At 50.4% G+C, this 27,406-nt stretch overlaps 1 protein-coding gene across 1 annotated transcript in view; it reads right to left on the bottom strand.

Annotated features, from left to right (window-relative positions):
- Nucleotides 1-26,845, bottom strand: part of LOC140390045 (lactosylceramide 4-alpha-galactosyltransferase-like) — a 69,493-nt gene extending 42,648 nt beyond the window's left edge. Inside the window, exon 1 of the mRNA XM_072474897.1 lies at nt 26,679-26,845. The gene's annotated coding sequence lies outside the window, so the exon portion shown is untranslated. The remainder of the gene's footprint in view (nt 1-26,678) is intronic.
- Nucleotides 26,846-27,406: the final 561 nt, after the last annotated feature.

The raw sequence follows: 27,406 nt of genomic DNA on the forward strand, positions 1-27,406 counted from the left end.
CGGAGGTGGCGATTTTTGGGGTGTCGCAGGATCCGGGAATCCAGGAGGAGAAAGAGGCGGACGTTCTGGCCTTTGCTCCCCTGGTAGCCTGGAGGAGCATATTGCTGGCATGTAGGGACTCAAAGCCCCCGAAATCGGAGACCTGGCTTTCAGACATGGCTGGCTTCCTCTGCCTGGAGAAAATTAAGTTTGCCATGAGAGGGTCTCTGTCGGGGTTCGCCCGGAGGTGGCAACCATCCATCAACTTCCTCGCAGAGAATTAATCGTCAGCAGAAGAGTAAATTGTTGATTTTGTAGTTGTTACAATGCCAAAGAAATACCTCAATAAAATGTTTATTAAAAAAAAAAGAAGGGAATCAGGGGTTATGGGGGGAAGGCAGGAGAATGGGGATGAGAAAATATCAGCCATCATTGAATGGCGGAGCAGACTCGATGGGCCGAGTGGCCTAATTCTGCACCTATATCTTATGATCTTATGGTCTTATGACCGGTTCAAGTGAACAGGAACACTTGGAGAATTTGGAAGTTGCCCTGAAGCGTTTACAGAGCCACAACCTGAGAGTTAAAATGGAAAGATGTCACACAATTCAGGTCGTTTTTCGGCTTGATCAATTATGCTAAATCCATGCCAAATTTAGCAACATGATTGAAGCCTTTACAGATATTGCCACATGTCTAACAGGCGTAGCACTGATCAGAAGAATGTGAAAATGCATACAATGAAGTGAAAGAAGCTTTATGAAAGTCAGAGCTGTTGGTTCATTATAATCCAAAATGAAATTGCAATTAGCCTGCGATGCCACACCTTATGGGCTTGGTGCAGCTGTCTCACACATTATACCTTCAGGAGAGCAACAACCAATAGCATTTGCTTCACACACCCTTACTAGCACAAGAATTAATTACGCTCAGCGAGAAAAAGCTTGGAGTATCATTTTCCGTGTAAGAAGGCACCACCATTACTTTTATGGGTGTCATTTTACCCTTTTAAGGTATAAATGTGTGGCTTTTTTAGCAGCTAGTAAATTGTAAAGATGGTCAGTGATGTCGTCAGCACACACTTACGATATGCAATAACACAGGTCAGAGCAGCATACAAATGCTGATGCTTTGCTGTTACACATCAAGCATGAGGGGTGGCGCGGTGATTAGCATTGCTGCCTCAAGGCGCTGAGGACCTGGGTTCGATCCCGGCCCCGGGTCACTGTCTATGTGCAGTTTGCCCATTCTCCCCATGTCTGTGTGGGTCTCACCCCCACAACCCAAAGATGTCCAGAGTAGATGGATTGGCCACGCTAAATTGACCTTTAATTGGAAAAATTTAATTTAAACAAAAACAAGTCAAGCATGACCCTGGAAAACATTTTGTCAATATTTTGTATTTCTTGCTCATGGATCATGTATCTGTTACTTCATCTCAAGTTCAGAGCCATATAAGAACTGATCCAGTGATGGGGAAGGTGCAAGACTTGGTCCAAAACAGAATGCTGTCAGAAGTTCATTGGAAAAATCCAGATCTCAAGGCCTACATCGAAGACTCGAGTTGACAGTGCAGAATGCAATTCTATTAGAAATCCGTGTGATTATTCCTCTGTGTTTGTGCAATAGAGTCCTTGACCAACTGCATGAGGGGCATCCTGGCATGATGAGGCTAAAGGAATTAGCAGACAGTTATTTTTGGTGGCCTGGATTAGATGCTCAAATTGAAGATAAAAGTAGGGCAATGTCAATCCTGTGCAAAACTAAGGATCACTCCACCATTACAGCCATTACATTCGTGGGAATGGCTGACACAGCCATTGCCGAAGCACACATCAATTATGCTGGTCTACTGAAGGGTCACATGTTCTTAGTGATTGTGGACGAGCACTCAAAATGGGCAGACGTCGAGGTAATGAAATAAGCGACGACTGAGCAGACCAGTAAGAAACTGGACAAAATATTTGCAAGATTTGGAACACCGGAGCAGATTGTCAATGATAATGGTACATAGCTTACTTCGAACAAGTTTGAGGACTACTTGAAGGGGAATTGTAGACACCATATCACATCAGATCTGTATCATCCTGTATCAAATGGATTGGCTGAATGTTTTGTGCAACCATTAAAGCATTCTACCAAAGCATCGAAGGACCAGGAGTCATTGGCATGAAGAGCAAACAGATTTCTAATATCCTATCAGAACACGGTACATGCTGACACGCAAAGGTCACCAACATTGCTGTTGTTCAAGAGGAAATTATGACCAGAGTTTGATTTGTTAACCCCACCTGATAAATCAGAGATGGTCAAATGACAACAACAAGCTCAAATTGCCAGGAGGGGGAAAAACTTTAAAAAGTGAGTATTCAATCAGGAGGAGAATGAGCTACACCACCACTGAGAATGCTATTATCCTGGCAAAGAAAAGTCCAATGTCACACAGACGGACCATGAAAGAGTTTGGTGACATCATGCTGATCAGCTACTTACTTCACAAAGTGAGTTTCCAGAAACTTCTCAAGAGGTTCTTCCCTTGGAAAGTCTAGACAGTGGTACTTTGGAACAGAGACCAGACTCAGAGACAAGTTCAGATTCTGTTTCTGGGAACTTACCAATACCTATAGTGACAGATACTGGATTAACTACCCAGGAAGCACCATTTACTGAAGGGAATGAGGACACTTCCAAGGTCTCGAGACGCCAAGTTCAAGACCGCCGAATTCAACCAAAAAGGGATAGATGTCCACCACAGCGATTGTCTTATTGGATTGTATAAATGTTGCTACGACACCCTGGGCTAGTGCACGGTCAATTCCAGCCTCATTTGACCTGGAGTCACAACACAAGTGAATTAACCAATAATTCTTAGGAAAATACCCAAAGTCTTTGGCGTGTGGCTGTCCAATAATTACAGTCACCAGGTTTGTAAGTCTATACGCAGTTACTGTATACTTATAGCAAGAACTATAATGAAAACTGCAGCAAATACAACTAGTTAACTATTATCTAATTCCTAATCCCACCTTTTAATTTTTCTCCACCCTCTGCACACACACACATGACAGACAACCAATGAGAGGAAGAAAGGTGTAAAAAAAATAAGTAAAAGAGAAAAAGAGTCTTTGTAGATGGGTCTTTCCAGCACTTTACTCCTGTTCAAACTTTGCTTTCAGTTCGAGGGTTTTACTGTAGATTCATTCAGACCTCGGTAGTTTCTGGAATACAGCATTCGCAGCCTTTCTGGGGTGAGAATGTCCTGGCCTTTGCTTGCAGCCTGTCATGGTTTACCTGTAGATTCATTCATCCAGGTTTTCTGCTGCTTCCGGAATACAGCACTCAAGGCCTGAGGGAGAAAAATAGGTCCTTGTTTTTCTACATTCAGGAGTCAAACTGAAACTCCTTGGGACTCTGAAAACCATTCCACTGGGATAGTATCCAATCATCACCTGTTACCTTTTGAGCCAATTCATTGGCCCTCAGCCAATCAATCTAACCGAGTCGCAGCCCATCTCTCTCTCTCTCTGCTGCAGACAAGACAAACTCCTGTTCAAACTCGCAAAATGTTCCCTCCTCTAACTTCTGAATTCCTCATTCACTCTGCTGCTTGACTTAGAGGTACATGTCCATAAATCACCCATGGATCAAAACTAATAATGGCAAAATAAAAGAAAGGGGATATAATGAAATAAACAGGAAGGAGCCTTACAGTGTATAGAAATAATGCGTAAGTGGATCTGTTGTATAAATGTTAATCGTTGTCAATACACTAATGAAGTAAATGGGGGGTGGGGGGCATTATGTTTCAGAGAATACATTCCTGCTGGTTCTGCATCACATAATGTGTAGTGGTGTCAGCAGAGTATTCGATCGGTCTTTGAGCAGGTCACCATCTTTGACTGTATGAGCAATGCTTCTTAATAAACCTCTCATCATGTTTTGCAAGGATACAGAGTATGGGTACCTCCATACCTTTTCTCTTTGTAGCAACGAAGAAATAGAACAGTAATGGGATTGTGTTTCTAAACCAAAACAGACAATAAGTCACTAGTCACCCTTCTGAACATGAAAGATTCCAATAATTCAGACTAAAATTGATGAGATATGACCCCATTGCAGAGTATGTGAAAGGGAAGTATCAAACAATGCCAGACACACTGTCATGAATAGCCTCAGGAACAAAACAAAAGGATTCACACTTCATTGAGGAGACTGATGCATATACATCCTGACTCATTCAGCACTTACCGGCTGATGCAAAAATGTTACAGGAAAAAGAACAAGCCCAGCATTGAAATGAAGAATGACTCCTATTCTGAGGATATTGTCTGGAAGGATGGTCAGACTATATTCCCATCGATCTGTTACCATGGCAGTACTTTGAACAGCGCAAGCACCTCACAATCATTGATGACTTACTAATCTTCAATGAAAGAATAGTCATAACAAGAACACTTCAGTTTGATATCGTTCAAAGACCTCACCAAGATTATCATGGAATAGCAAAATGTCACTTGAGGGCACAGCGCTAAGTCTAGTGGCAAGGCTTTACTCGCTCCACAAAAAAAAATATTTTGAACTGTCTTACCTGTGCCGTAAGCATCCCGGAATTAAAACTCAAACCGAATATCACTACGAGCGACCACGAGAGGGCAAACAATGTGAGGAAGAACAGAGAAGCAACCAGGCATAGAGCCCATGAGTTACCAGCGCTGAAGCCCCGGAAGAGAGTATGGGTCCGAGACCAACGGAATTCAGCAAAATCATTGTAAAATGGCAGAACCACAATTGTGCAGGATTGAGAGAGATGAGGGCATCATAAGGACCAATGACAATGCCTTAATAGCCTTGGAGAGAAAGCCAGTCGGAATATGAGCTCACTTCTCAGAACCCGATGAAGAAAATGAAAGGCAATCTCCAGAGCCACCCTTGGAAAGCCGAGGGGGTGAATAGCCATCTTTGGTCACAGGCAGAGCCCGGGGGCACTGGGCCTGCAGTCCCAGTGCTCAGTGAGGGGTGGGGACCTTCCACAGGGGTGGGCCGTGATGGGAAGGGGTGCACTGGGAGATGGGTAAAGGGTCCAGGGGTCAGTCCACCTTGTAGAAGGAAGTGACAGAGGCATCATAATGGTTTTGCGAAAAGGTGTTTAATGTGCTGTACAAATCCCACTCCCGATAGTGCGCCCACCCCCCACCCTGCAACCTTTACCCTGCCCCCACCTAACCCCACCCCTTCCCCCCTCGCCCGGTGCCCTTAGTGGTCCTCGACGTGTTTGGCCGTCCTAGCTATGTCTTGGTGTTTCCCCAGGATGCACATCAGAGGTGGAGGCAGCCAGCTGCTTCCCTCGTCCCATGACCTTGAATGCACCTGGCGGGCATCCTCTGGGGTCGGAGGGCCCCGGCTCACTTGTCGGCAGCACTTGCTTAGCCGTGCCACCCTGCCCCGTGTGCTGACTGTGAGATGCTACCTCATCAGGGGGGTGGAACTCAGGGGAGCTGGTGGCCACCATCGGCTCTCCATGGAATGGGTCCGCTTGGCACCTGGAACTCCCTCCTCTTGACCGGTGCCCTTAGGACCCTGAGGTTCACCTTGGGACGGAGGGGCACCTGGTTCAAGCCCCGGCTGCCCCTGCATCATCTGGCTCTGCCAGTCCTGGCGGTTCCCCATGGTCTGGACCATCGTGATGACGCCCTGGGACATGCTCTGCAGCACCTCAGCCATGCCCACCTGCGGCTCGGACAAGCTCCGTAACGCCTCGGCCATTCCCATCTGAGAGCAGGACATGTCCCGCAGAACCTCATCAAGGCTTGGTGCTGGGTGACATCCCAATAGTGAGTTGGACATCCTGCCGGCACCCTCAGCCATGACCATCACTTACTGTGTGACGCCTTGGACACGATCACTCATGGTGCCGATGTCATGCACTGTGGTCTCCACCCTAGAAGTGTTGGCCTCGGTGCTACACATTGCCGGTGACATCACCTGTATCCAAGCTTCTGGGACTCCTCCAAGCATCTATGGATCTGCTGGAGTGATGCTGACATCTTCCTCTGAACGTCCAGGTTGGTCCCTATCTTCTCCATCAGCTCCGGTAACTCTGTTCAACAGGTTCAGCATAAGGCTGGAACCCAGCTGGGTCCTGAGATTCAGCAGATCTCCGACTGCTGTCTCGCCTGGAGGTTCCGGCCTCCACCTGAAGTGCATCATCAGCAATGTGGTGGTCACCAGATTGTGCCCCAGAAGCCTGTGCACTAACATGTCCCACTGAGGTGTGTGTATCTGCACTGGTGGGTAGGTGGAGATGACGTTTGTGCCGCGACCACAGTTGCATCCTCGGCGCTCTCCTCCCAGGTGTTCTCCTCGGAGTCAGGAGAGGGGGCCACCTGGGATGGGCCGGCTCCGTCGGCTAGAGGATCTGCAGGAGAATGGGCATGTGGTCAGTGGGAGGAATCGGTCAGTCAGTCAGTAAGGCAATAACAACTCACCTCAGACAGGTCCTCCGTGTGGAACCCGGTGATCCCTCATCTCTGTGGTGTCCGCCAGCTTCTGCGTGGCTGACCGATCTGTCCTCGGCCTCCCTGGTCACCTCCAGGACACACTCCTCGAAGGATGTGAGGATTCTGGTGAGGGATTCTCCCCTACCCGGTGGGGCAGGGGGTCCCGGCGGGACGGAGTGGTGTGAACCACTCCGGCGTCAGGCCACCCCAAAGGTGCAGAATCCTCCGCATCTTCAGGTGCTGGGCCCGCCCCGGACTGGTTTGCGCCCCGCCGGCCGGCGGGAAAGGGGCTTGGCGCCATGCCAACCGGCGCCGAAGGGCCTCCGCCGGCCGGCCTGAGTCAGCGCATGCGCGGGAGCGCCAGCGTGTGCTGGCGTTATCCCCGCGCATGCGCAGAGGGATTCGCTTCCACACCGGGAATGGCGGAGGACCATGGCCTCCGGTGCGGAAGGATAGAGTGCCCCCACGGCATAGGCCCGCCCACGGGTCGGTGGGCCCTGATCGCGGGCCAGGCCACCGTGGGGGCACCTCCCAGGGCAGGAGAATTTGGAGGACGGCGGGGGGCGGGATTCATGCCGACCCCCAGCGATTCTCCGACCCGGCGGGGGGTTGGAGAATCCCGCCCCTTCTGTCTGGCACCAGTTCACCGGTCTGATCCCTCTCCCGGCAATTAAGGGAGAGCTTTACCTGAGGAGACACAGAGAGGGCATCGTTAGCCACAGCCGTGGTTCACAGTGGTCGGAGAGGGGGTGTGAAGGTGGGGTGGGGAGGGGTGAGGGGGGAGGGAGGGCTGTGGTCGCATGGGGCGTTGGGGGATGGGTGCTCCCTTGGTGGGGGTGGAAGGTGGGAGGTGTTGGGTGTCTACTCCCTCGTTTTGCCAGGTGTAGGCGGTTGACCTTCTTCCTGAACTGCTGGCCACTCCTCCTTGTCATATTCCTTGAGCTGACTGCTACCGCTAGCTCATCCCAGGCAGCACGGCCCGCTTTGTGGCTCAGTCTCTGGGACCCTGAGGGGAACAGGACATCCCTCCTGGCCTCCGCCGCGTCTAAGAGCCTCCCCAGGTCAGCCCTGAATCTTGAGGTTGGTCTCCTCGGTGCCATTGTTGCGAGCTGGCTGGCGTTAGCTGAGCAAGTGCAGCTTAAGTGCTGCTCGGCCTGTTTCGCGGTGGGCTGGCAAGCGCGGTCCCGGTGAATCAGATGGCGAGCCTTCATTTGCGGCGAGAAGCCCTTGAGGCCTCGTTATGTGGACTAATTAACATTGAGTTGTGTTGTCGGCCTCACTGAGCCGAGCACCGGGAAGCTCGTGACAATTCCCATTCGCTACAACACTCCGGAGAATTGGGCCCATTAACTGGAAGCCAGCCTAGTCCATCAAAGATCCTTTTATTTCAAAAAATATTTTCTTTACCTTTCAATCACCCTTTCCACTCTGTGATGTTTGTCTGTGTGTATGTGTGTGTATATAAAGAGTGGGGATAGTCAGAAAGGGGAGGGGGAGGCTGGGAAAGGAGTATTAGGCAGTAAGTTACATTTTTCAAAAGGTCAAAAAGAAAAAGGATGCATAGGTAAGGTCTAGGCAACTAAAAACAGATGAAGCACTTGAAGAAAGAGCTCAAAGCAGGGAGTTAGCAGGGCAAAAAGGGTCACAAAATGTCCTTGGCAGATAGGATTAAGGAGAATCCCAAGGCATTTTATATGTATATTAGGAACAAGTGGGTAGCTAGAGAAAGAGTTGGTCCACTCAAGGACAAAGGAAGGAAATTATGCATAAAACCAAAGGAAGTAGGTGAGATCCTTAATGAGTATTTTGCATTGGTATTCACAAAGGAGAAGGACACGTTGATTGGTGGTGTCTCAGAGGGACATGTAAATACTTTAGAACAGGTCATTATTACAAGGGAGGAAGTGTAAGGTGTGTTAAAAAGTATTAAGCTAGATAAATCCCCAGGGCCAGATGGCATCTATCCCAGATTACTGAGGGAGACAAGAGATGAAATCGTGGGACCTCTAACAGAAATCTTTGTTTCCTCGTTGGCCACAGGTGAGATCCCAGAGGATTGAAGGATAGCCAATGTTGTCCCGTTGTTTAAGAAGGGTAGCAAGGATAACCCGGGTAATTGTGGGCGTCAGTGATAGTGAAATTATTGCAAAGATTCTCAGAGATCGGGGACTAGATTCTCCGATTCCCGATGGCGAAACCACGTTCGGCGACGAGGTGAGAATCCCCGATAATGATGAAACCGGGGGCAGCGCAACGTTCACGATGCTCCCCCCTGAAAAGCAGCGTACTTTAGGAGCACGCAGCACGTCGTATACACGGCCTCATTGCCTGAGGCCCGCCCCGCGATGCTCCATCCCCGACCGGCCGAGTTCCCATCGGCGTGGGAAACGTGTGGTCTCACCCGTTGGGAACTCAATGTGGCGGCTCAGTCCAGCGCCACCACAGTCGGGGAAGGGCCGATCCGCGGGCAAGAGGGACATTATTCGGGGCTGGGGGTACTGTGGGCAAGCCGGCCGAAGGGGGGGGGGGACTATTTTTGCGGGCCGGGTCTGTGGGCTGCGTCCGCCATGAAGCACGGCGCGGCCGCTGCTAGCTGCCGTCGTGTGCATGCGTGACCACGGACCCGTAATACTCCGGCTGTATCAGCAGGTACAGGAAGGCGCTGCCTGGCTGCTAGCACCCTCCGGAGCAGGAAATCGGTGGCCGTTTTGCGCCAGTTTTCCTGCTGTAAAATTTCACGCCGGCGTGGGGACTTAGTCTCCCAAACAGAGAATCTAGCACAGGATCTATGCACATTTGGAAGTGAATGGTCTTATTAGCGACAGACAGCATGGTGTTGCATGAGGGAGGTCATGCCTCACTAATTTAATTGTGTTTTTTGAAGAGGTGACAAAAATGATTGATGAGGGAAGGACTGTGGATGTTGTCTACATGGACTTTAGCAAAGCATTTGACAAGGTCCCTCATGGCAGGCTGGTGCAAAAGATGAAATCACACGGAGTCAGAGGTGAACTAGCTGGATGGATTCAGAACTGGCTTGGCCATAGAAGACAGAGGGTAGCAGTGAAAGGGTGTTTTTCCGAATGGAACTAGTGGTGTTCCGCAGGGATCGGTCCTGAGACCTCTGCTGTTTGTAATATATATAAATGACTTGGATGAAAATTTAGCTGGTCTGATTAACAAGTTTGCGGATGAGACTAAGAAAGCAGGAGTTGCGGATAGTGATGATGATTGTCATAGAGGACAGCAGGATACAGATCGGCTGCAAAATTGGGGGGAGAAATGGCAGAAGGAATTTAACCCGGACAAATGCGAGGTGATTTATTTTGGTAGATCCAATTCAGGTGGGAGCTATAAAATCAATGGCAGAACTATAAGGAGCATAGACACAGAGAGATTTGGGCGCGCAAATCCACAGTTCCTTGAAAGTGGCAGCTCAGGTGGAAATGGTGGTAAAGAAAGCATATGGCATGCTTCCCTTCATAGGACGGGGTATCGAGTATAAAATCTCGCAAATCATGTTAGTTATATAGAACGTTAGTTAGGCCACATTTGGAATACTGTGTCCCATTCTGGTCACCACACTACCAGAAGGACGTGGAGGCTTTGGGGAGAGCACAGAAAAGATTTACCAGGATGTTGCCTTGTATGGAGGGTGTTAGCTATGAGGAGAGATTGAATAAACTAGGATTGTTCTCCCCAGAGAGACGGAGACTGAGGGGCGACCTGATAGAAGTTTAGAAAATTATGAGGGGTAGAGATAGGGTGAACAGTTGGAGGCTTTTTCCCAGGGCGGAAATAACAATTGCAAGGGGGCACAAGTTCGAAGTGAAGGGGGATAGGTTCAGTGGAGATGTGCGGGCGGAGGTTTTTTACACAGAGGGTGGTGGTGGGCAGGAATGCACTGCCGAGTGAGGTGGTTGAGATAGATACGTTAGCGACCTTTAAGACTTATCTGGATAGACACATGAACAGACGGGGTATAGAAGGATACAGGCGGTTGGTCTAGATAGGACACGTGGTCGGCGCAGGCCTGGAGGGCCGAAGTGCCTGTTCCTGCGCTGTACTGTTCTTTGTTATTTGTGTTAAAGTTACAAAGCTGATGACTGCAATTTATTGGGCTCAGCCAAAGACCTCAGGTATTTTAAAATAACATTCAATTTCACTTGTGTTGTGACTCCAGAACAAAGAACAAAGAAAAGTACAGCACAGGAACAGGCCCTTCGGTCCTCCAAGCCTGCGCCGACCATGCTGCCCGACTAAACTAAAATCTTCTACACTTCCGGGGTCTGTATCCCTCTATTCCCATCCTATTCATGTATTTGTCAAGATGCCCTTAAACGTCACTATCGCCCCTGATTCCACCACATCCTCCAGCAGCGAGTTCCAGGCACCCACTACCCTCTGTGTAAAAAACTTACCTCGTACATCTCCTCTAAACCTTGCCCCTCGCACCTTAAACCTATACCCCCTAGTAATTGACCCCTCTACCCTAGGAAAGATTCTCCGACCATCCACTCTGTCTATGCCCCTCATAATTTTGTAGACCTCTATCAGGTCGCCCCTCAACCTCCTTCGTTCCAGTGAGAACAAACCAAGTTTATTCAACCTCTCCTCATAGCTAATGCCCTCCAGGTCAAGTGGGGCTGGGTTTGACCATGCACCAGCCCAGAGGACTGTGAAACCTAGGAACGCAGCATCTCAACAATCCCACTCCGAAACATCACTGTTGATGAAGCATGTCACCTACAAGACAGACTGGACGACACCTCCCCGAGGCTACAGACCCATCTAGATTCCATGTTCAGATGAAGTGAGTGCTGCTCTCCTAGAAGCATATGAAGCATCAGGGGGCCCAGAAGAAGGAGAGCATCTGATTCAGTCCTTCAATGGCATGCGCCGCACCAAATGGGAGGGAACAGTAGCAGAACTAAACTTCACACACTCAAGCAGGAAGTGCTTAATCTGTCACCTTGAAAAGCCCAAAAGCCACCCCACTCCAAAACCGCCCCTCAGTTACTCTCAGCCATATCTCCAGCCACCTGTTTGCAGTAGCTAAGGCATTCTGGACAAAAACAACAAAAGAAACACCCAGGGTTAACTGAGACAACACCATCAGCAACACATCAGCCCCACCCCCTTTGAGGGTGGAGAACTATAGAAGATTCTACAGGGCTTGAAGTTTGACAAGGCAGCAGGAGATGACAATATCGCACCAAAATTTACGCAACACCTGGGGCCCCGAGCTCTTGCCTGGCTGACCCGGTTTTACATAATGGTGATAAACTCCAACACCATTCCACGGAAATGGCGAACAACAAAAGTCATCGCCATGCCTAAACCTGGAAAAGACCCCATACTTGCAGCGAGCTACTTTCCAATCTCTCTCCTGTCAGTCCCATATAAAATCCTCGAATGCCTCCTTCTTCAGCGCATATCTCCAATCATAGAAGAATTCCTTTGTGCAAGGACCACGACACAGGGGAGCAGGTATTGGCCCTTACCACCAACACTGTGAACAACTTTCAGAAAAACATGAAGACAGGTGCTGTGTTCCTCGACTTCACAGCCGTCTACAACACTGTTTGGCACAGTGACCTCCTTCTGAAGGTGTCATGGCCCCCCCCCTCCCCGCCCCCGGGGGAGATAGGGAGTGCATCGGAACATTGTTGAACAATTGAAGGTTCAGAGTCCTACAGGTAAAAAGTACATGGAAAAGTCTAACTAATGGACTCCCCCAAGGCTCACTACTGACTTTACCCTGTTCAACTTGTACACAAATGATCTTCCAAAAACCACCTCCTGAAAATTCATATATGCCGACGACATCTGCCTCACACCTCAAGCCCCCCCATTTCGAAACCTTGGACCAGACCCTGAACGAGGACTTGACAAAACCTGAACAATACTGCAACACATGGTGACTCAAGCCAACACCTACAAAACAGTAGCTTCTTCCATCTTTACAATGCAAAAGCAATAAAGAGCTAAATGAAGGGCTACAAGATAAAGCATCACCCAACTCCAACATGCTACGGAGTAAGCTTAGATAAGGCACTGACCATCCAGGAACATCTAAAAACAACTGCAGCCAAGGTCAAGTCTAGAAACAACTGGATTGCCGAACTAGCCGGCTCAATGTGGGGGCTTCCCTCCGAACCTCAGGACTCACACTCCGAGGATATTGCGCCCCTGTACACTCACACACACACATCACTCCTGCACATATCCGCCGACTTGTAACAACCCAGAAAACAATTGAAATCATTCGCAATGTCCCCCATCTGCCACTCCATGCTGATCTATTCAGCCCACCCAAGGTACGACTCCCATCAAGAAGGCCAATCTAGAAAAACCCTTCCACACAGGGCTTCAACACAAACGCCACCTGAACAAATGAATGGTAATCATTGCACACGACAAACACGTACCTGGTCTCAAACCCAACCCAACTTCCAAGGAAACAGTGGTCCACCCTAAACAGGTTCAGGACCGGCCAACCTCCACAGATAGGGCATTAGTGTTGGCCCCCTATGTGCCTGTGGGAGAGAGCAAACTATGGACCACAACATAGAAGAAGGTCCGGTCCACAGACTCAGCAGAGGTCTAACCACACTCAACACAGCAGGACCGGAAAAAACTGCTTGGTTTCGTGACTTTGCATTCACTGAATAAATAAATAAACTGCGTTATTAAGGAAGTCTTAAATGTGGAGTTTCCTTTCAGACATTAGAGACATTATAGAAGGGTACTGGGAGCACCCCCACAATGTTTCTCCGGTTGTTAAGAAGTTGAATATCCTAACGCAGAAAGCTTTACGATCCAACTGTCCAGCAACCAAATTCATTTGGGGATTCAGGTATAATATTACTGGAATATTGATGGGTATTCAAAGAGACTTGGGTGTGATGGTACAAGGAATGCAGAAGGTTCAGGTGCAGTTATAACAAGCAATTAGGAAGACAAACAGCTGCTGGTCGTTATTAAAAATGTAAATATCATCACAGTCCCAGAGGACAATAGGCTGCTTTTGGCTAAGATGAGCGTGAGGTCAGGTGTAATGCCTGGATCTGGTCTGTCTCCCTTGTGGGGACCTTGAATTGAATTCAATTTGAATTGGATTTTGGAGCGGGAAAGGAGCTGGATTAGGGGTTGGCCCCTGTCCACACTCTGAGCTCTGGCTTTGTAACTCTGATAAAGTTATAAATATGAAATAAGCTGCTCTCCCCTTTGAGAGCTGACTGGTGGTGATTTAATCCGAGGGTCACCACACCTCCGGTGAGGAGCAAGGTTGAGAAGGCTTCCAACCTCAGCTGGTTGAACCTACGCTGTTGGTGTCACGCCGCATCATGAACAAGCCATCCTGCCAACTGAGATAACCGACTGCCATGGCCTTTATTACAAGGGGATTGGAGTACAGGAGTAAAGAAATCTTGCTTGAGTTTAAAAAATTTTTTGAATACATATTAATATTTCCAATTAAGTGGCAATTTAGCGTGGCCAATCCACCTACCCTGCACATCTTTGGGTTGTGGGAGTGAAACCCATGCAGACACGGGGAGAATGTGCAAACTCCACACGGACAGATGACCCCGGGGCCGGGATTGAACCTGGGTCCTTGGCTCCGTGAGGCAGCAATGCTAACCACTGTGCCACCGTGCTGCCCCAGAAAACATGTTAGAGTTATGCAGGGTTTTGGTGAGACCACATCTGGAGTACTGTGTACAGTTTTGGATCTCTACATTTAGGAAAGGATATGTTTGCAAAAGGTTCACTAAATTGGTCCCTGGGATGAGGGGGTTGGCCTCTGATGAGAAACTGAGCAAATTGAGCTTATATTTTCTGGAGTTTAGAAAAATGAGAGGTGATCTCATTGAAACCTGCAAAGTTCTGAAGGGGCTTGACAGGGTGGATGCTGCAAGATTGTTCCCATTGGTCGAGGAATCTAAAACACATGGCCACAGCCTCAGGATAAGGGACCGATCATTTATGACTGAGATGAGGAGAAATTATTTCACTCAAAGATTTGTGAATCCTTGGAATTCTTTCCCCAAGAGAGTTGCGAATCATAGAATCCCTACAGTGCAGAAGGAGTCCATTCAGCCCATCAAGTCTGCACCGACCCCCTGAACGACCGCTCTACCTAAGTTCAATCCCCCATCCTATCCTCAGAACCCCATCTAACTTTTGGGGCAATTTAGCATGGCCAGTCCACCTAACCTGCACACCTATGGACTGTGGAGGAAACCGGGGAGAATGTGAAAACTTGACTCAGACAGTCACCCAAGGCTGGAGTTGAAGTGGTTCTCTGGCGCTGTGAGGCAGCTGTGCTAACCATTGTGCCACTGTGCTGCCATATTCCATCGTTGACTACATTTCAGGCCGGAAGAGACAGAATTTTGATCTCTCTGGGAATAGGGCGGGAAAATGGAGTTAAAGTCCAAGGTCAGCCTTGATCGTATTGATTAATGAAGGAGGCTCGACGGGCCTGTGGGCCTGTTCCTGCTCCTACCTCGTATGCTCTTGTAAGAGTACGGAATATCCTCGCCCTCAAAAGGAGATCAGAATGAGATCAGGGAGCCAAGGCAACTCAGAGACTAACCCTGTGATGTCTGAGATTTTAGGGGACATGTAGGGGGATGTAAATAGGATGGGGAAAAAGACTTGGGGAGTATAGGGTTAACATCAGAGGCATACATGTTGCTGATGTAATAATATATCAGATCACATGACTGAGAGGTCAGAGTGAGCTGGAAGGAGGAGAAGCACCAATCTTGTGTAAAGGTTCAAATGTGTAAATACTTGCTGTTAATGAAGAGTAATGGTTTTGAGAATAATTTGCAAGTACAGACAATCCCCAAAACCCCTGTCTGTACTCCGACCATACAATGAAACAGGAATCTCTTCTGCTGTTGGATGGATTTGCGGATTGATAATCGAGCTGTTGGGTCACATTATAAACATGCCTTTCTTGACCATCAAGTCATAGAATCATAGAACTTACAGTGCAGAAAGAGGCCATTCGGCCCATCGAGTTTGTAGCGGCCCTTGGAAAGAGCACCTCATGCCTCCATCCTATCTCAGTGACCCCACATAACCTTTTTTGGACACTAAGGGCAATTTAACATGGCCAATTCACCTAACCTGCACATCTTTGGACTGTGGGAGGAAACCGGAGCACCCGGAGGAAACCCACGCACACACAGGGAGAACGTGCAGACTCCGCACAGACATTGACCCAAGCCGGGAATCGAACCTGGGACCCTGGAGCTGTGAAGCAACTGTACTAACCACGTGCTGCTCTACAGTTTCTGGATCAGATGTCGGAATGCTATCCACTGCAGAGGTTGGTTTTCATGTGCGTACATGCGCAGATTGTAAGTTTGGTGAGCTGCCAGCACATGTTGCTATATAGGGTTGTGATAGAGTAGTCAATGATTAAGATGAAGATATTTTCAAACAGCCTCACAAACTGGATGAATGTACCATCAACAAAGGTGATCCATGCCTCCACAGCAAGGTTGACATGGAGGTTCATGATCGCCAATGCCTTCTCAGGGGCAGAGGACAGAAGTCAGAATTCTCAGAGGGAACGAAAAGAAGGGGGTTGTCAGTGACAGTAATGGTCAAAAATACTTTCACAGTCCTGATAAGGAGTGATGTGAATAGAGGATTTAAAGACAGATGTCCCACTAGACAAGTGTGTACATACCAACTCAATATTGGTCAGACTGTTAGAGCATCGACAGGCAATAACAATCCAAATGGTTAGGCAGGTTCCTCTGATGAGCGTTACATATTAGGGGTTACATATTAAAAATTAGGGGCTGTTTAGCACAGGGCTAAATCGCTGGCTTTGAAAGCAGACCAAGGCAGGCCAGCAGCACGGTTCAATTCCCGTAACAGCCTCCCCGAACAGATGCCGGAATGTGGCGACTAGGGGCTTTTCACAGTAACTTCATTTGAAGCCTACTTGTGACAATAAGCGATTTTCATTTTTTCATATTCAATGCAAATTATCCCCAGTGTTGCTCTATTGCAATGACTCAGCTCGCACATCAAAACGGGGCAAGCTGCCAAGCAAACTTAATCTTTAGGCTCAGTGGCCTGTTCTCAACTGATTGTTTGCTGTTCCCTCAGACGCTGTTCGGGAACTGATTTTCGCCAGTGGGGAAGCTGGCTGGCTTGGATACAATGCTGGTTTTACACACTCCCCTCCACGACCCCTCCCTCACGTTAATTTCCTTTCAAGTTAACAGAGAACAATATCAGACAGAGTGTAAAAGCAGTGTTCCACCCATGTCAGGTTAAAATTACCCCCTGCGTGTGTGTGAATGCAAATGCTCAGCAACCTGGAAGGTAACACTCAGGGTGCTCACATGTTGTCCTGTGTGGTGTAGGTGTTACCAGCCAGGTGACTTGACCCTCTCACACCAATATCCATTGCTAAATGTAAGGTGGAATGGTTAGCACCTGTCGCCTATTTGGCCATGAAAAGCATCACAGCTGAGCTTTACCCTCTCAGCCAGTGAGTTGCTGGAGTGAGCAGGAGTGGGAACACTTCCTGATTCATCATCTCTCGAGCTCAACCACACTGTGGTGCCCCAAACATTCCCAAGCAAAAATTAACGCAGCGATTACCTCACGGAAATTCCGGCCCCTATGGCCGATTTTTCCACTCTGCGGGCTAAGTCCAGTGCTGGAAAGAAAAGTCGGAGTGACTTCCGCCAGAACGTGGTGTGGCTGAATAGGTGAGGTCTTGCACCGTTCAGCTCATCAATTATGCAGTCGTAGGGAGCCCGCCGAACCGCCTGGAGGGCGGGCTGGCAGGCAGGAAGTAGCCTGCCCTGCCATCACCTCATTGCCTCCATGTCCAGGCCACCATACCCAGATAGCTATTCACTCTTCTGCTAGGCTCCTTGTCTACCCTCTCCTCCCCGACCCCCGGCAGATAAGGGTCAGTCTCACCCCCTTCTCTGTACCCAGCCTTGGCGTAGCATGTGTGACAGGCAGCTGATATTTCTCAGCGAGGTTGTGAAAGGAAGGCAAAAATCAGCATCCTGGAAGTCCAGGAGGAAGTCGACCTTGCCAGGTGCCCGCCACTCACGTGCAGTCGTGAAACAGAATGTTCTGAATTCCCGCTGGCAGGGTGCTCAAGTTGGAGGGTAGACACGTGTGGTGAACGACTGTAATAGGAGATGTAAGGTAGGACCTGCACTACAGGTTCGCCGGTAGCTCCTGCCGGCTGGCTCCGCCCACGGAGAACTGTATAAATATGCATGACCTCCAGTGCCCTGCCATTTCGCCAGCTGCAGCAGGAGGCCTCGCATCTGACTGTAATAAAGCCACGGTTGTACCCAACTTTAGTCTTTGTGCAATTGATCGTGCATCAATTTATTACAGTCAGATTTTCCACAGAATGGATATCCGAATTAAGCCCGATCGCCTGCAGCTGGATCCGCCCTCGCCCAACGCCAGAAGAGACTTTACTCACAGGCTGGCATGTTTCGAGGCTTACATCAGCGCGGTGGACCCCGCTCCAACGGAGGCTCAGAAGATAAATGTCCTGTACTCCAGACTGAGCTCCAGCGTGTTCCTGTTGATCCAAGACGCCACGAATTACACAAAAGCAATGGAACTCCTTAAGGAACACTACGCGCAGAAGGCGAACACGCTCTTCGCCAGGCATGTACTCGCCACCCGCTCGCAACGACCTGGTGAGTCCATCGAAGACTTCTGGCGGGCCCTAATTCCACTCGTCCAGGACTGTGACTGTCAGGCCGTTACGGCCGCTGAACACGCAAATCTCCTCATGCGCGATGCCTTCGTGACGGGGATTGCATTGGATTGCATCCGAGAACGATTACTAGAAGGGGCCACGCTCGAACTGGTGGAGACAAAAACCTTGGCGCTCTCCATGACGGTCGCATCCCGTAACGTACAATCGTACCCCTTCCGCCGCGCTGCCCACCCTTCTACTTCCTACCCCTCCTGGACCCCGCCGACGACCTCCTCAGCCGGGGCCCTGCCTTCCCAATACGCCTTCGCCGCACACCGATCCACCCCGGGGGTCCCCGCTGCTACTTCTGTGGTCAGCAGAAGCACCCCCGCCAACACTGCCCGGCCCGCACTGCAGTTTGTAAAGCCTGCAGTAAAAAGGGCCACTTCGCGGCTGTGTGCCAGGCCCGCGCACTCGCTGCGATCGCGCCCGCTATCGCCCCCTCCCGCATGCCAGACGCACAATGGGAGCCGCCATCTTGTCCACCTTCGGCCACGTGTGCCCCAGGGGCGCCGCCATCTTGACCCGACCCCGCAATGTGCGCACCATGGGCGCCGCCATCTTGTCCCGACCCCGCAATGTGCGCACCATGGGCGCCGCCATCTTGTCCCCCACAGGGTCTCCGGACATCCTGACATCGGAACTGCACACGCTCGCCACCCGAAGCATCCGATGGCTACCAGCAGCTCGCTTCGATGACGCTGGACCAATCTCGCCCGCACAACCTGGCCACTGCGCGACGACGGTTAAAATCAACGGTCACGCGACCTCGTGCCTGCTGGACTCTGGGAGCACCGAAAGCTTCGTTCACCCAGATATGGTAGGGCGCTGCTCCCTCGCGGTCCACCCTGCCAATCAAAGGATCTCCCTAGCCTCCGGATCCCACTCCGTCCCGATCCGAGGCTTTTGTACAGTCACCCTCATGGTCCAGGGCGTAGAATTTAGTAACTTCCGCCTCTATGTCCTTCCTCATCTCTGCGCTGCAGTCCTGTTGGGCCTGGACTACCAGTGCAACCTCCAGAGCCTCACCCTCAAATTCGGCGGGCCCTTAACCCCCCTCATCGTTTGTGGCCTCGCGACCCTCGAGGTCGATCCCCCCTCCCCTTTTGCCAATCTAACTGCGGATTGCAAGCCCGTTGCCACTAGGAGCAGACGGTACAGCACCCAGGACAAGACATTCATCAGGTCCGAAGTCCAGCGGCTGCTTAAGGAGGGTATTATCGAGGCCAGCGCACAAGTGGACCAACTCCGGGCCCTACCCGACAACCTTTGTCACCCGGGGGTCACTCGATCGTACCATCTGGTCAAAGCTCGCAATCTGGGGTTTCCGGGTGCGGCGATGACCAGCTGAGTCGCACGTTTCGGCAGCTCCCGGTGGAACGGACGTTTGGGCTCTTAATAAGAGCCCCAATGGCAATTTTAACGGCTAAAAGTACTGTGCGGTGAACCAGAAGGGAATCCCCCCTGGATACAGATGAAAAAAGGAGAGGAAGGTGGCCGGATTGCGGTGGATCCTTTAGAGCAGCGGCAAGGAAGGCAAGCAAAATCCAAGATGGCGTCGGAAGGTGGCAGTTTAATATGGGGCCCTGAACAACACGAGTTTTTTAAACGCTGCGTGGAAGAACTCAAAAAGGAAATGAAGAAGGAGCTGTTGGCCCCGATATTACAGGCGATCGAAGGGCTAAAGGAGGAGCAAAAGACCCAGGAGCGGGAGCTTCGGGTCGTGAAGGCAAAGGCTGCCGAGAATGAGGACGACATACAGGGCCTGGTGGTGAAGACGGAGATGCACGAGGCACACCATAAACGATGTGTGGAAAGGCTGGAGGCGCTGGAGAACAACGCGAGGAGGAACAACCTAAGGATTCTTGGTCTTCCTGAAGGTGCGGAGGGAGCGGACGTCGGGGCATATGTGAGCACGATGCTGCACTCGTTAATGGGAGCGGAGGCCCCGGCGGGTCCGCTGGAGGTGGAGGGAGCATACCGAGTGATGGCGCGAGGACCGAGAGCAGGAGAAATTCCTAGAGCCATAGTGGTGAGATTCCTCCGTTTTAACGACAAAGAGATGGTCCTTAGATGGGCAAAGAAAACTCGGAGCAATAAGTGGGAGAACGCGGTGATCCGCGTATACCAAGACTGGAGTGCGGAGGTGGCGAGAAGGAGGGCGAGCTTTAATCGGGCCAAGGCGGTGCTTCACAAAAAGAAGATAAAATTCGGAATGCTGCAACCGGCAAACTGTGGGTCACATATCAAGGGAGGCACCACTACTTTGAGACGGCGGATGAGGCGTGGACTTTTATCGTGGAAGAAAAATTGGAATGAGCGGGTTATTTAAAAAAAAGAACGTTTGAAACAAAGTGGTGGGGCGAGTATGGGGGGCGAAGAGGGGGGAAAAAGGGGGGAAAGAGGAGTTTTATGTTATTAATCCTGCGATGTGGTAACTTTTCTCTCTTGCACAGGAGGTGGTGGGGGGAGGAAAGGAGGTGGAGGAGATGGGGCGTTGGCCATTGGGGGCGGGGCCAAGGGGGAAGCGCGGGCTCGGTTCCCGCGCTATGATAATTATGGCGGGAATAGGGAAGCAGGAAGGAGGGGGCGTCGCACGGTGCGAGCCGAGGTCACGGGGGGAAGCCGAGGTCGGCCAGAGTTTGCTGACTTCTGGGAGCAACATGGGGGGTGTAACTACGCTAGTGGGGGATCTAGCGTGGGGGGGGGGGTGGGAGGGGGGAACTATTGGGCTGCTGCTGCTGGGGAGAGGGGGGAGCTGGTATGGGGTGGGATGGGCGGAGGGGCACCGCCTGGGGGGGACACAGCTGCGTGGGAACCGGGTGAGGAGCTGGAAAAAGGGGATGGCTAATCGACAAGGGGGGGGGGGTAAAAAGCCCCCCAACCCGGCTGATCACGTGTAACGTGAGAGGGCTGAACGGGCCGATAAAGAGGGCACGGGTACTCGCACACCTTAAGAAACTTAAGGCAGGCGTGGTTATGTTACAGGAAACGCACTTGAAACTGATAGACCAGGTGAGACTACGCAAAGGTTGGGTGGGGCAGGTGTTCCATTCGGGGCTAGATTCGAAAAACAGGGGGGTGGCTATATTAGTGGGGAAGCGGGTAATGTTTGAGGCAAAGACTATAGTGGCGGATAGCGGGGGCAGATACGTGATGGTGAGTGGCAAACTACAGGGGGAGATGGTGGTTTTGGTAAACGTATATGCCCCGAACTGGGATGATGCCAATTTTATGAGGCGTATGCTAGGACGCATCCCGGACCTAGAGGTGGGAAAGTTGTTAATGGGGGAGATTTCAACACGGTGTTGGAACCAGGGCTGGACAGGTCGAGGTCCAGGACTGGAAGGAGGCCGGCAGCAACCAAGGTGCTTAAAGATTTTATGGAGCAGATGGGAGGAGTAGACCCGTGGAGATTTAGCAGACCTAGGAGTAAGGAGTTTTCGTTTTTCTCCTATGTCCACAAAGTTTATTCGCGAATAGACTTTTTTGTTTTGGGAAGGGCGTTGATCCCGAAGGTGAGGGGAACGGAGTATACGGCTATAGCCATTTCGGATCACGCTCCACATTGGGTGGACTTGGAGATAGGGGAGGAAACAGAAGGGCGCCCACCCTGGAGAATGGACATGGGACTAATGGCAGATGAGGAGGTGTGTCTAAGGGTGAGGGGTGCATTGAAAAGTACTTGGAACTCAATGATAATGGGGAGGTCCAGGTGGGAGTGGTCTGGGAGGCGCTGAAGGCAGTGGTTAGAGGGGAGCTGATATCAATAAGGGCACATAAAGGAAAGCAGGAGAGTAGGGAACGGGAGCGGTTGCTGCAAGAACTTCTGAGGGTGGACAGGCAATATGCGGAGGCACCGGAGGAGGGACTGTACAGGGAAAGGCAAAGGCTACATGTAGAATTTGACTTGCTGACAACGGGTACTGCAGAGGCACAGTGGAGGAAGGCACAGGGTGTACAGTACGAATATTGGGAGAAGGCGAGCAGGTTGCTGGCCCACCAATTGAGGAAAAGGGGAGCAGCGAGGGAAATAGGGGGAGTGAGGGATGAGGAAGGAGAGATGGAGCGGGGAGCGGAGAGAGTGAATGGAGTGTTCAAGGCATTTTATAAAAAATTATACGAAGCTCAACCCCTGGATGGGAGGGAGAGAATGATGGTCTTTCTGGACCGGCTGGAATTTCCCAAGGTGGAGGAGCAGGAAAGGGTGGGACTGGGAGCACAGATTGAAGCAGAGGAAGTAGTGAAAGGAGTTAGGAGCATGCAGGCGGGGAAGGCTCCGGGACCGGATGGATTCCCAGTTGAATTTTACAGGAAATATGTGGACTTGCTCGCCCCGCTACTGATGAGGACCTTTAATGAGGCAAAGGAAAGGGGACAGCTGCCCCCGACTATGTCTGAGGCAATGATATCGCTTCTCCTAAAGAAGGAAAAGGACCCGCTGCAATGCGGGTCCTATAGACCTATTTCCGTCCTAAATGTAGACGCTAAGATTCTGGCCAAGGTAATGGCAATGAGGATAGAGGATTGTGTCCCGAGGGTGGTCCATGAGGACCAAACTGGGTTTGTGAAGGGGAGACAGCTGAATACGAATATACGGAGGCTGCTAGGGGTAATGATGATGCCCCCACCAGAGGGGGAAGCGGAGATAGTTGTGGCGATGGATGCCGAGAAAGCATTTGATAGAGTGGAGTGGGACTATCTGTGGGAGGTGCTGAGGAGATTTGGTTTTGGAGATGAGTATGTTGGATGGGTGCAGCTGTTGTATAGGGCCCCAGTGGCGAGTGTGGTCACGAGTGGACGGGGATCTGCATACTTTCGGCTCCATAGAGGGACAAGGCAGGGATGCCCTCTGTCCCCATTATTGTTTGCACTGGCGATTGAGCCCCTGGCAATAGCATTGAGGGGTTCCAAGAAGTGGAGGGGAGTACTTAGAGGAGGAGAAGAACACCGGGTATCTCTGCATGCAGATGATTTGTTGTTATATGTAGCGGACCCGGCGGAGGGGATGCCAGAGATAATGCGGACACTTCGGGAGTTTGGAGAATTCTCAGGATATAAACTGAACATGGGGAAAAGTGAGTTGTTTGTGGTGCATCCAGGGGAGCAGAGCAGAGAAATAGAGGACTTTCCGCTGAGGAAGGTAACAAGGGACTTTCGTTACTTGGGGATCCAGATAGCCAAGAATTGGGGTACATTGCATAGGTTAAATTTAACGCGATTGGTGGAACAAATGGAGGAGGACTTCAAGAGATGGGACATGGTATCCCTGTCACTGGCAGGGAGGGTGCAGGCGGTTAAAATGGTAGTCCTCCCGAGATTCCTCTTTGTGTTTCAGTGCCTCCCGGTGGTGATCACGAAGGCTTTTTTCAAAAGGATCGAAAAGAGCATCATGAGTTTTGTGTGGGTCGGGAAGACCCCGAGAGTGAGGAAGGGATTCTTACAGCGTAGTAGGGATAGGGGGGGGCTGGCACTACCGAGCCTAAGTGAGTACTACTGGGCCGCCAACATCTCAATGGTGAGTAAGTGGATGGGAGAAGAGGAGGGAGCGGCGTGGAAGAGATTGGAGAGGGCGTCCTGTAGGGGGACTAGCCTACAAGCTATGGTGACGGCCCCATTGCCGTTCTCACCGAAGAAATACACCACAAGCCCGGTGGTGGTGGCGACTTTGAAAATTTGGGGACAGTGGAGATGGCATAGGGGAAAGACGGGAGCCTTGGTGGGGTCCCCGATAAGAAATAACCATAGGTTTGCCCCGGGGAGAATGGATGGGGGATTTGGAATATGGCAAAGAGCAGGAGTAATGCAACTGAAAGATCTGTTTGTGGATGGGAAGTTCGCAAGTCTGGGAGCGCTGACCGAGAAATATGGGTTGCCCCAAGGTAATGCATTCCGGTCTATGCAACTGAGGGCTTTTGCGAGGCAACAGGTGAGGGAATTCCCACAGCTCCCGACGCATGAGGTGCAGGACAGAGTGATCTCAAAGACATGGGTGGGGGACGGTAAGGTGTCAGATATATATAGGGAAATGAGGGACGAGGGGGAGATTATGGTAGATGAGCTGAAAGGGAAATGGGAAGAAGAGCTGGGGGAGGAGATTGAGGAGGGGCTGTGGGCAGATGCCCTAAGTAGGGTAAACTCACCGTCCTCGTGTGCCAGGCTAAGCCTGATTCAATTTAAGGTGTTACACAGGGCGCATATGACTGGAGCACGGCTCAGTAAATTTTTGGGGGTAGAGGATAGGTGTGCGAGATGCTCGAGAAGCCCAGCGAATCACACCCACATGTTCTGGTCATGTCCGGCACTACAGGGGTTTTGGGTGGGGGTGACAAAGGTGCTTTCAAAAGTAGTGGGGGTCCAGGTCGAACCAAGCTGGGGGTTGGCTATATTTGGGGTTGCACAAGAGCCGGGAGTACAGGAGGCGAGAGAGGCCGATGTTTTGGCCTTTGCGTCCCTAGTAGCCCGGCGCAGGATACTGTTGATGTGGAAGGAAGCCAAGCCCCCGGGGGTGGAGACCTGGATAAATGACATGGCAGGGTTTATAAAGCTGGAACGGATTAAGTTCGTCCTAAGGGGATCGGCTCAAGGGTTCACCAGGCGGTGGCAACCGTTCGTCGAATACCTCACAGAAAGATAGAGGGAATGGAAAAGAAGAAGGTAGCAGCAGCAGCCCAGGGGGGTGGGGGTGCGGGGGGAGGGGGGGGGGGGGGGAGGGGGAGGGTGGGGGGGGGAACCAGAAGGACTCTCAGGGTTGTTAATATATATGTATAATATGTATAGGTCGTTGCTCTAAATAATTGTATATTGGACTGTTAAATCATATTTTTGGAGAGTGTTTATTTGAGACAAGGCAGTTGCCATTTAGTTTTAGTTTTAGTTTTTGTTAGATATTATTTATTCTTTGTTTATAAAACAGGTCATTGTTATTTATACGATCATATTATTGTGTAAAGCATACACAATGTACTGTGATGGTTGACCAAAAATTTTCAATACAATATTTTTTAAAAAAAGCTCGCAATCTGCCCTACTCCGTCGAGGAAGTAAGGACAGTCACCAGGGACTGCCTGGTCTGTGCGGAGTGCAAGCCGCACTTCTACCGGCCGGACCGTGCGCGCCTGGTGAAGGCTTCCCGCCCCTTTGAACGCTTCAGCGTGGATTTCAAAGGGCTCCTCCCCTCCACCGACCATTGCACGTACATTCTCAGTGTGGTTGATGAGTACTCCAGATTCCCCTTTGCCATCCCATGCCCCGATATGACGTCTGCCACCATCATCAAGGCCCTCAGCACCATCTTCGCTCTGTTCGGTTTTCCCGCCTACATCCACAGTGATAGGGGATCCTCATTCATGAGCGATGAGCTGCATCAGTTCCTGCTCAGCAGGGGTATAGCCTCCAGCAGGACGGCCAGCATCAGCACCGCCACCACCGCCATCGGTGCCACCTCCACCACCACCAGCACTGACTTCGCCGCCACCGTTACGCCGCTCCCAACGAAGCACCAAAGCACCGGACCGGCTGACCCTTTGACGGACTCTGGACCGTCAACATGAACTTTTCTTCCCCTACCACTGTACATAATTGCACTAATTGTATATAGTTTCACGTCACCTCCACTGGACTCATTTTTAACAGGGGGTGAATGTGGTGAACCACTGTAATAGGAGATGTAAGGTAGGACCTGCACTACAGGTTCGCCGGTAGCTCTGCCGGCTGGCTCCGCCCACGGAGAACTGTATAAATCTGCATGACCTCCAGTGCCCTGCCATTTTGCCAGCTGCAGCAGGAGGCCACGCATCTGACTGTAATAAAGCCACAGTTGTACCCAACTTTAGTCTTTGTGCAATTGATCGTGCATCAACACAATTCTGATGTGTTGGGCTTTTCGCGAGGATTCATGACATGCTAATGTGGTTCCCAACATAGATTAGTGGGACGCCCTGACCCGCCTTCCCGAAAATCGGAAAAACAAGATTCCAAACTAATTTCCTCACGTTGTGAAACTGACATTTGGCCTCTAAATCATTATGTTTTTAAAATTTAGAGTACCCAATTCATTTTCTTCCAATTAAGGGGCAATTTAGCGTGGCCAATCCACCTACCCTGCACATCTTTGGGTTGTGGGGGCAAAACCCACACAGACACGGGGAGAATGTGCAAACTCCACATGGACAGTGACCCAGAGCCGGCATCGAACCTGGGACCTCAGAGCCGTGAGGCTGCAGGGCTAACCCACTGCGCCACCGTGCTGCCCACCTCCAGCCAAATCTTGCACCCTCCTCCGCCTGCCATGATTCCCGTTGTCGGCGGGAGCTGATATTTCTGCCCCATACCTTCACCCATTAACTGTCTGGAGAAAGCTCTAGAGTGAGCCCATCGTAATGGAACTGCCAAACTAATTGGGAAATGATTGATCATCATACCTTCACTGTCTCTCCAGAGGTGGCTGCTAGTTTCCCTGAGGTTCAGTCGCTCGGAGAATGGGTGCCCTCCCAGGCGGTGCCTTGAAGAAATGGATGTTTCCTTTCCGAAACAATATCTACCTGAAGGAAAGGCCAGTGTGACTGGATCTGATTGCACTGACAACTTGCAAAGGGAACATTCAAAAACGGCCGAGTCTGCGTAAACATACCCAGTTTTATACTGAATGTAAGAGCTGGGATAGGGTCAAGTTTCAAGGGCGCCGAGCCCCCTCGCTAAGTTGACTAGTCTCCTAATGTTGATTAAAATCAATTGCCATGCATTTAACAATGAGATTACAGGAGGGATAAATCGTTGCAATGATTATCAATATTCATATTTTTCCTCAGTAATGTAACATTTGATTTATTAAAGCATCTGTTGATACACCACCATTAAATATTATCATGAAATGATTGCTGTTTTCTTGAACATATTTGCTTCAACACAGCCTGTCAATTATTAGCCATAAACAATTTCACCAGGAATGTCATCTCTAAAATTGCAAAATCTTGATCTGTCCTGTGATCGGCTGACACACACACACACACACGTGGGTTGTAAATACTGAACCGATAAGAAAGAACGTGTATTCATCTTGTTTTGTATCATTGCAATACCTTTAAATCAACACATTATTTTCGAGTGGACAGTGGATCATCCGTAGCCAATAGGAGTTCACAAAGTGGAG

This window comes from Scyliorhinus torazame, chromosome 14, assembly GCF_047496885.1.
Source record: "Scyliorhinus torazame isolate Kashiwa2021f chromosome 14, sScyTor2.1, whole genome shotgun sequence".
Classification (NCBI taxonomy): Eukaryota; Metazoa; Chordata; class Chondrichthyes; order Carcharhiniformes; family Scyliorhinidae; genus Scyliorhinus; species Scyliorhinus torazame.